The sequence below is a fragment of the Bidens hawaiensis genome, unplaced genomic scaffold (assembly GCF_021521415.1).
Source record: "Bidens hawaiensis isolate Kalapana, Puna unplaced genomic scaffold, B.hawaiensis_p1.1 tig00012327_1, whole genome shotgun sequence".
NCBI classification, from domain to species: Eukaryota; Viridiplantae; Streptophyta; class Magnoliopsida; order Asterales; family Asteraceae; genus Bidens; species Bidens hawaiensis.
The window spans coordinates 354,880-363,764 of NW_027492002.1; positions in this window are offsets into that span (position 1 = coordinate 354,880).

An 8,885-nucleotide genomic window follows, 5' to 3' on the forward strand; every position below is an offset into this window, starting at 1 on the left:
TCCTCATTATTTTTTAGTATATTTAGATTTAGATTAGACTAGATACATTTTTTTGTTAATTAGGAAAGGTTTAACCCATGATAATAACCCACAATTAGGCCACCATGATGGTTAAGTGATAACCATAAGTTTAAGTAAGTTTCCACTCATAGTAGAAATTAAAACTCAAAATTCATAAGTTTCTAGAAGACAAAAGAAACAATATTGATTGTTACGAAGGATCGTGTGTTATAGTAGTACAATAAATAAGTGATAGAATAGTTTAGTAACATAACGGGTTTAACCTGTTAGACTGTTGGATAATTATTTCAATCATAAAAGAAGGATTATGCTTCTTTTTTTATGTAATTGTCTACTTAGGCAATAGCAAAACAAAAAAATTGTGAGCTTCTCATAAACAAAGCGGATAACATTGATATGACGAGAGATTCAATTTATTAATAGTATAAAATAACGCAAGTATCTTATATATAAAGAAAACAGTCAAAAACTTATAATACTAACATAATTGATGACTAACACACATCTTTTATGTTAACAAAAGATTACAAACCCCTAACACAAATCCATTTAACCAGTTTCTAATTTGTTTTATACTTTCCCAAACCTTTGTAAATTTGTCTAATTTGCTTCCTTAATAATATCACCATGAAATTTGAGCCTAGTTTGAAAAGGCTATGGCAGCATGGCCCATGAGCCCATTTAATCATATGCTTCTTATGCTCTTGGGCTTTACCCATCTCAATTCTCATCTCATGATTCAATAACTTCACTCAAAACAAATTAATATTTTATGTAATTAACTTCCGTAACTTTGTCAATCATTTATTTAAATTAACTGATGGTAAACCTTTTTATATTAGATCGTGTGTGTTGTGGTCTAACTAACAAATACAAAAGTAACTGACACATTAGTGGTATCTATTTGCTTTAACCCCCTATTCTTTTGCTTTTTCACTTTCGTGTGTAAATGTTATCTGATAATTAACTAAAACAAAAAGATTAAAAAAATAAATTGAAGTGTGTGTGCATCTGATTGGTAAAATGTTGACGGGCCCGAGCTAATTTTATGCCTATGGACGTAAACACGCCAACTTCCAAAGGGGCTCAAGCACTCCTTTAAACGTCTCTGTAACGGTTTGGCTGGTGAAATGCTGGTGAGGCATAAGAGGCACCACCCCCACTACAGTTAGTCTTACCGTGTTACTGTGTTAGTTATAAACATGTCTTTGTTCATGGTTTTACAAAACTTGTTTAATTGTTTTAAAATAATAAATCAGTCATTTTGGAAGGGTTTTTTTTCTTATTTATATTAGCATATAGAATAAATATGCTTAAATTGGAATAGTTAATCCTTTGATCTCTTTCTAAACTCTAAAGAGTAAAATTTAAATGAACTTGAATCATTTTTTTAATGTGCAAAAGATAAGGGATTTGATTAGAAAGGCTAAATCATCTTTTTCTAAAGACGTTGAAAGTATTATTAGTTATCTACCACAAACATATATGTTATTATAATATTTATTTAATTATGAATACCTAAAGACAATTTGTCATCGATTTGAAAATGTGTCCCTCGTTATACAACACGCAACTAATGTATTCACATAGGATTCTTATGAGACCCACAAATTTTGTCTCAAATCTATGGTGGGCCATGTTTCATAATCCTAATTCATACACCGGCTTTAAGTTGTTAACAGGCTATTAGAAAATTTGATATTTTTTTTATATCTTTTATATATGTATTTACTATAAGTGAATACGGTATGGTTTCGTACATCTATTTTAGAGTAATCGTCGCAAGATACATGTTCATACGTAGTAACTTAAGGAGCAAAGTAACCGTGCATGGGAAATTACATTTATAAGTGATACACTGTTATAAATACGTGTTAGAAATCACATATCTAGTTATGCATGGCATACGCAACAATTTGGCTCACGAGTCAATTTGTCCCTGATAGAATTAGGCATGAAGAGCTTATATGTGAACCACATTTTCATATCAAATATGGTTCGTATTATAACTTCTTTATTGATAAAATAAAGATCTTTATTGATAAAATAAAGATGTATGCAGTTTACTTATGATAACTTTAGACTATGTGTAGTCATAAAGCTTCACTACCAGGGGTTATGCGTCATGTGGCGTCCAGTCAGAGTTATGGTTTTGTACAAAAACAGGCTGTGGTCATAACTCTCCACATCCAGGGGTTATGTGTCACGTGGCGCCCAGTCACTTTTACACTTTTTGTTTTTTTTTTAATTTTTAATAAGAATAATCAAATAACAATAATATTTTATTAAATAAATATTACAAGAAAATAAAAAAAAACTATTCGTCGTTGTTGTCGTCGTCGTCGTCTTCGCCCTCGTCGTCCTCATCGTCGTTTTCATCGTCTTCGCCATCGTCGTCGTTGTCTTCATCGTCGTCTTCATTGTTGCCCTCGTTTTGATCATCGTTTTCACCAGGCAGAGGCCGATACATCCAAAGATGTTGGACCAAATCCTCCTTTAGTGCGTTATGTATCTCTCTTGACTGCACGGAATCCGAATTTTTGAGTCGTTGCTCCATACTTGCCGGAGTCCGTGGTGGATCCGGGTCCGATATGAAAGTTGGACATATTGCTCTTCCCTCGTCCTCGATGATCATGTTGTGCATTATGATACACGCATACATAGCACATCTCATTCTTTCTAAAGACCACAGACGACAAGGATTTTTAACATAATGTCATCGTTGTTGAAGAACACCAAAACACCTCTCGACATCCTTTCTCGCAGACTCTTGCACTTTCTTACAATACTGTCTTTTTTCATCCATCGGTTCTCTGAATGTTTTAACAATTATCGCGAACTCTGGATATATTCCATCACCCAGATAGTACCCATAATCGTAGAAGTTATCGTTAGCCCAAAACGAAGCGACGGGAACGGTCCCAGATATGTAACTCTCCATCACAGGAGACTGCTCTAAGACGGTTATGTCATTGTTGGAACTGGGAACACCAAAGAATGCCGACCAAATCCAAATGTCGTATGAAGCGATGGCTTGAAGGTTGACCGTTGGTCCCTTTTGGTCACCTCGTGTGAATTGACCTCGCCATGCAGTTGGACAATTAGCTCATTCCCAATGCATGCAATCTACACTTCCTATCATGCTGGGGAAACCATGCACCCTTGTATGTGCCTCGTAAAGACGTTGTAGATCGTTAACGTTGGGCTCTCTCAGATAATGTGGTCTATATAGTTTAAATATTCCTATATTTTACAAAATTTTTATAAAATAAATGATCACAGTAAACAAGTGATAAACTATTTAAAAAAAAACAAAACGTACCGTAACAAAAATACTCCAAGGTGTCCCGAGTTGTTTTTTTGGCCATCTTTAAATACTCGTCGTTGATGTCGGTCGTGTTTCCGTAGGCGAGCACGCGCACGGCTGACGTAACCTTCTGAATAGCCGTGAATCCTAGCGTCCCTCGAGCGTCAGGCTTTTGCTTAAAGTAATCAAACTCACGCTCCAAATCATTGGTGATGCGCATAAATAAATTTTTAGACATCCGAAAATGACGCCTAAAGGTCTTCGGGTTCTTGTATCTCGGCGTGTCGCAGAAGTAATCCGCCATCAACCGGTTGTTGGCTTCGGCACGATCTCGTTCGATATATGCTCTTGTTGAAACGGGGGGTGGAGAGCTAATCGCACCCGTAACGGAACTCATATACTGTGTCGCGAGCATAATCGCACCCGTAACCGCCTGTTCCTCCCCGTCCTGGGCTTCTTGGTCGGGCCCGAAAAACTGTTTATATATAGATGGAGGATCCATATATAGTGAATTTGGTGTAAAGGAATTATAGAGTTATCGAGTTGAAAGAGAATTTTTATAAATTTGATAAGTTTTGATTGGGAATTAGTTGGTTTAATATATAAAGAAATTATTATTTTTTTATTTAATCACCAACGGTAACATTCAACGGTCCATTTTTTGATTTTTGTGCCATCACCCGCGTTTTGTACACAACGTAGCAAAAAAAAAAAATCTTATAACGCGGGGGGGCGGGGGGCGGTGTACCCCCCACGTTTTGGTCCTAAACGCTACACAAAACTCACCCACTACGGGTGGTCTTATGCTTATTCAATATAGTGGTGAAACGTATTAAGTTAAATGAGGATACTACAGTGGCGATGAAAGCAATGATACGATAGGTCGATAGTCAAATATTATGAGAAACACGTGAATGTTGTAAGGAATACACGAGTTAGGTTTGCGTATGAATTGAATTTCATCAGCAAGAAATGTGTTTATAGATAACAGGCGAGCGTCGTTGACTCGTTTCACATAGCATGTATTTTCAAACAGTTCAATAGTTAGGATGTCATAGTAGTTAAAAGTGGGTACGCCACACTATTGTAGTATTGTCTATTGCCATGTAACTCTTGTCTCTTGGCTATATATGTAAAATAGTTATGGCTAGATTGGCCACTTTCACTCTCACCAACCATCCAATTATTAACATAAAGACCAAGTCAAAACAACATTAAAGTAGCACATTTTAGGATAATAATGATGTATAATTGAACTATTAGTTTGTAATAAGACCTATGCAAAAAGCAACTATAATTTGTTCGGTTTATGACACCAATCAACGAAATGTATCGACTCATTATTGCTTTATGGGTGTATAAATAATACGGCTAAATGGTTTGATCTAACAAGCCTGTCTTATATCTAATATCCGTCACGTAAACTATTTATTAAAGTGATTGTTTTATCGAAATTACGACTTTTAAAAACTTCAATTAGTTAAAAGTAACTTTTTTATTTTAAATTTGAATCATTTATTTATTAAATCGGATTAGGTAAATATGAAGGATAAACAAGTTCTATTTGTTATAAGTTATAACTTATAAAAGGTTTTTATTTTAAGTTTGGTTATTGACAATACCTACCCTCTAATTTTAAAACTAACAAATTACCCCTTTAGTTAAAAAACATTTGATGTTTCTAATATGGTCAAACAAATCAATATCATATGTACAAAAAGGTCATACCAAATCCCAAAAAATAACATAGTGTACACAGTAAAACCCTCCGAATTCAATCATAAAGCCCAAAAACATTATACTTTATGCTTCATCAATAATTACATACCATTAAATTCAAATCAACAAATTTTTTGACACTGAATTCTCAACCCGAGAAAGAACGAATGTCCCCGAATACATATCCACAAAAAACTTCTCAATAATATCGCGATAAACGGGACAAGTTAACCTAGAATAATAATAACAAACCTCTTCAATATCAACAACAAGTTCAACATTATTCCTATCCATCATTTCCAACTCCTTCAATTTTCTTGTAACCAAACACTTTGACAATGATGACCCCTCATCTTTTCCAAGATTTACATAATCCACCTTTTTGTTTTCTTGTTGTTTAATGGTATGATCAACTTCATAGTGGTTGTTGATCAAGTTAGGTTCTTTAAGCATCATGTTACTGGTGTCTTTGATGCTCGTTGTGCTTATGGGTTCTCGGTAGCTATGGTTGAAGCGAGATGTGTGTAGTCCGGTGCCGGTGCATGAAAAGGGGTTGCATGGTGGTGTTTTGGGTAGTCTTTGATAGCCTCCTGAAAAATATGACTTCAAGTTGTGTATGGTGGTTTTCAAGAACCTTTTGGTGTTTGAATATGTGATTATTAGAAGCATTGTGTGTGTGTGTGTGTGAATGAGAGAGATATATATGTGTGTGTATAACACTTAAAAGTGGAATGAGAGCTAGAAGTTGAAGAAGGGTTGTGTTTAAGTAGGTGTTTGGTTTAATTGGTATGCATGTCACCAAAGGGTATCCAATAAATTTACTAAACATATTAATATATTAAATAATATTATATTATAGCAATAAAAAACTTCTATTTATGCTGAAAAAGTAGTAAATGGTTAAACATCATACTAACTAATATTGCTTGTCTTTTATATTATTTAGTGTTTTTATTTCCTGAGTCTAAAATAAGTAAGCGGACCTAAAAAACTTAAAAATAAGTAACGAGCCTATTTTCTAGCACGTATGGAACTATGGTTCCTGCGTGAGTCCGGTTACAAGAAGCTATTTTCAAACGTGTTGGCAACTATGACACATACTTGGGTCGACTTCAAAGCTAGGATCCTGTTTTCAAGGTCTTGTCAATGTGTAACAAATTTCACTTTATGGTGGCGACAAGTCAATATTCATGTAATAGTGTCAGGCTTAACGGGAATGTCTAGTGGAGCCTGGTGATCGGGTATTCGTCATTTTCTTACTGCTACTTCTAAAATCTTGAATTTCGATTTATGTCTTAGAGTTTGCAATAATCAACCTGCCTAATATTGCCTAATATGTAGATTTTCCCTATATTTTTACTATAAAGTTTCTCTCTCAAATAAGCCATTGTGCTTAAAACATAATTGTAGTGTTTGAGGTGAAATATTATTTGGGTGTTATGATTAGGCGAGAGCCTATGCATGCTTTTATTCATATTAAGTATTAACAAAAAGGTTACTTGTTTTAATTTATTAATCATACTAGATTATGACACATATATATCCGCATATTCGGCGTCATCAAGATCCTGTTTTAAGATGATTTCACGTTAAAAAAACGGAAATTGAATCCTCTAAGGCTAACGGCTGTGAACACTCGCTCGAAAGCACGACAACGCGATGGAATAAACCCGTTCTGTTCAAGCCTCAAGGATTCAACTAGTGAAAGCCATCGATTCGCCTAGTCTCCCATCCCATCATCATCCTAGTGCATCTGAAACAAAATGTTGAGAGGTAGGAATCGAACATGAGTCACACTGAACACCAAGAATCTGGTTTTTAAGTTTTATTTCATGAAAAAGAGACAATAGCTTTTACTTTTGATGATGGAGTAGATGTGTGTGTCCCCTCTTTTTAGAATATATATTTGGAGCGTTTGCTTCTTAAAGTTTACTTTATCAAGGTTACGTTTGAATATTTGTTCCTTCGTTATTCACTTAATCAAGCTTTTGCTTCTAAAACTTAAGTACGCCGATTGGACTGAAAAGTCCCTACGTAAATGATATTATTTAGGTACCTCTGAAGTTTGAACGGATAACTTATGGTCAGTTAAATAGACGAACATACTATTGGTTGTATTTTGCTAGTTTTATATTTTAAATTTAGTAACTCCGTGTTTATACTTATATGCACTTCAAAATAAATAGTAAACATACGTGTAATAAACATTAGAAAAAATTATATAACGCAAAAGTTTGTAGAAGTTATGTTTATCTTTGTATGCACTAAATTGTACCCCAAAACAATATAAATTAATTACATATCATTAAAACTAAACAAAGGAATAATATTTAGACAATATTATTGTTTTGTCTTATACAATGTAGGTATGGTTTTACTCATAATATAATCAAAAGTTGGTCGAGAGCGATGGGATTAAAATATACAAAGTTTTATATTTACAAAGTGTTTGAATAATCATGTTAAAACTTATATATAATGCGTATGAGTCGATTTTGAGCCAACTCAGCACTAATTCGAGTAAGTAACAACAAAGTCTAGCCAACTCGACTTGGCTCACCCCGAACTTGAGATAGCACGCTTGTGGCTTGTCGAGTTGACTCGTTTTTTATTTGATGATTTTGTGTGTTTTCTTTTTACTAGGCCTAAATAAATAAGTTAGTAAGAGTCTTTTAAGTTATACAATTAATTGATGATTTTTTAAAAGTAATTTACACAAACATGTAGCTAAATGATGAGTCATAGCCTTATAGTTATTTAAATAGCCAAGTGTATTTTATATATATATGATGAGGACAAATTAGTGTCTTTTTCATATACAAGAACAACAATAAATTAGTTAAATATATTATATAAGATTTATAAACGATCTAGTTTTATATTAAAGTTAAAAATACGCGTTAAAGCAGGCGGCTATTTGTCTTGGTCGGATGGTGATGGGTTTGAAGCTAATGAATTCACATGTTTTTACCAAACTTTATTGGGTTAATATTAAATTGTCAAAACATTATATATTATATAATAGTAATAATTACAAATAAGTTGTGACATTAACGAGAGTATTAATAGTAGCAACTACAACATATAACAATAATAATATTATTATTAATCCTATTACAGTTTTACGATAGTTATTTATTTATTTTCTTTTAAACGAAAAGTTTAAACGCATTTTAACCTACTTCTAAATTTATACCACATATTTATGATGGGACTAAAACCCACGTCCTTTTGGTAGAATGATGGAAGAACAGCTTTAAAATTTAATATCATTGGGTCAAAGCCCCTTAGGCTTATTGATGGTAGCTAAGTTAGCATTATAAATTGATTAACAATATTCCTAAAAGTGAGCTTAACTTAATTTATTGGAAAATGATTTAATTTATGTACAATGCTTTTGTCACAAACTTATAGTGCAATGTTATATGTTTATGTTTTAATATTATTTGATTTTTACAATAACTTAAGCTAAAATGACTCGATTGTCCGTTGTAATAATAAGAAAAAACGAAGGGCTTTTGTCACAATTGTTTTACTCAACTCTCAATAACATTGCAAAAAATGAGGAATGCAAACTAGAACAATTTGATCAAATCAACAAATGACGAAACCTTCAATCTTAACGAAAGTCTAAATCCGAAGATGCTGACTGGTCACTGACTCACTGATATGAGATGAGGACGATGTGAGAGATCGGTGATAATTATTAATTCATTATATTTTGTCATATTCTTAATCTCTACTGTTTATATAATAAGCTAGGCAGCCCATGAACTAAAGCAGCAAGCACCAGCCCATCATCAAAAGCCCAAGTTTCTCAGCATCAAGTCGAAGTTTA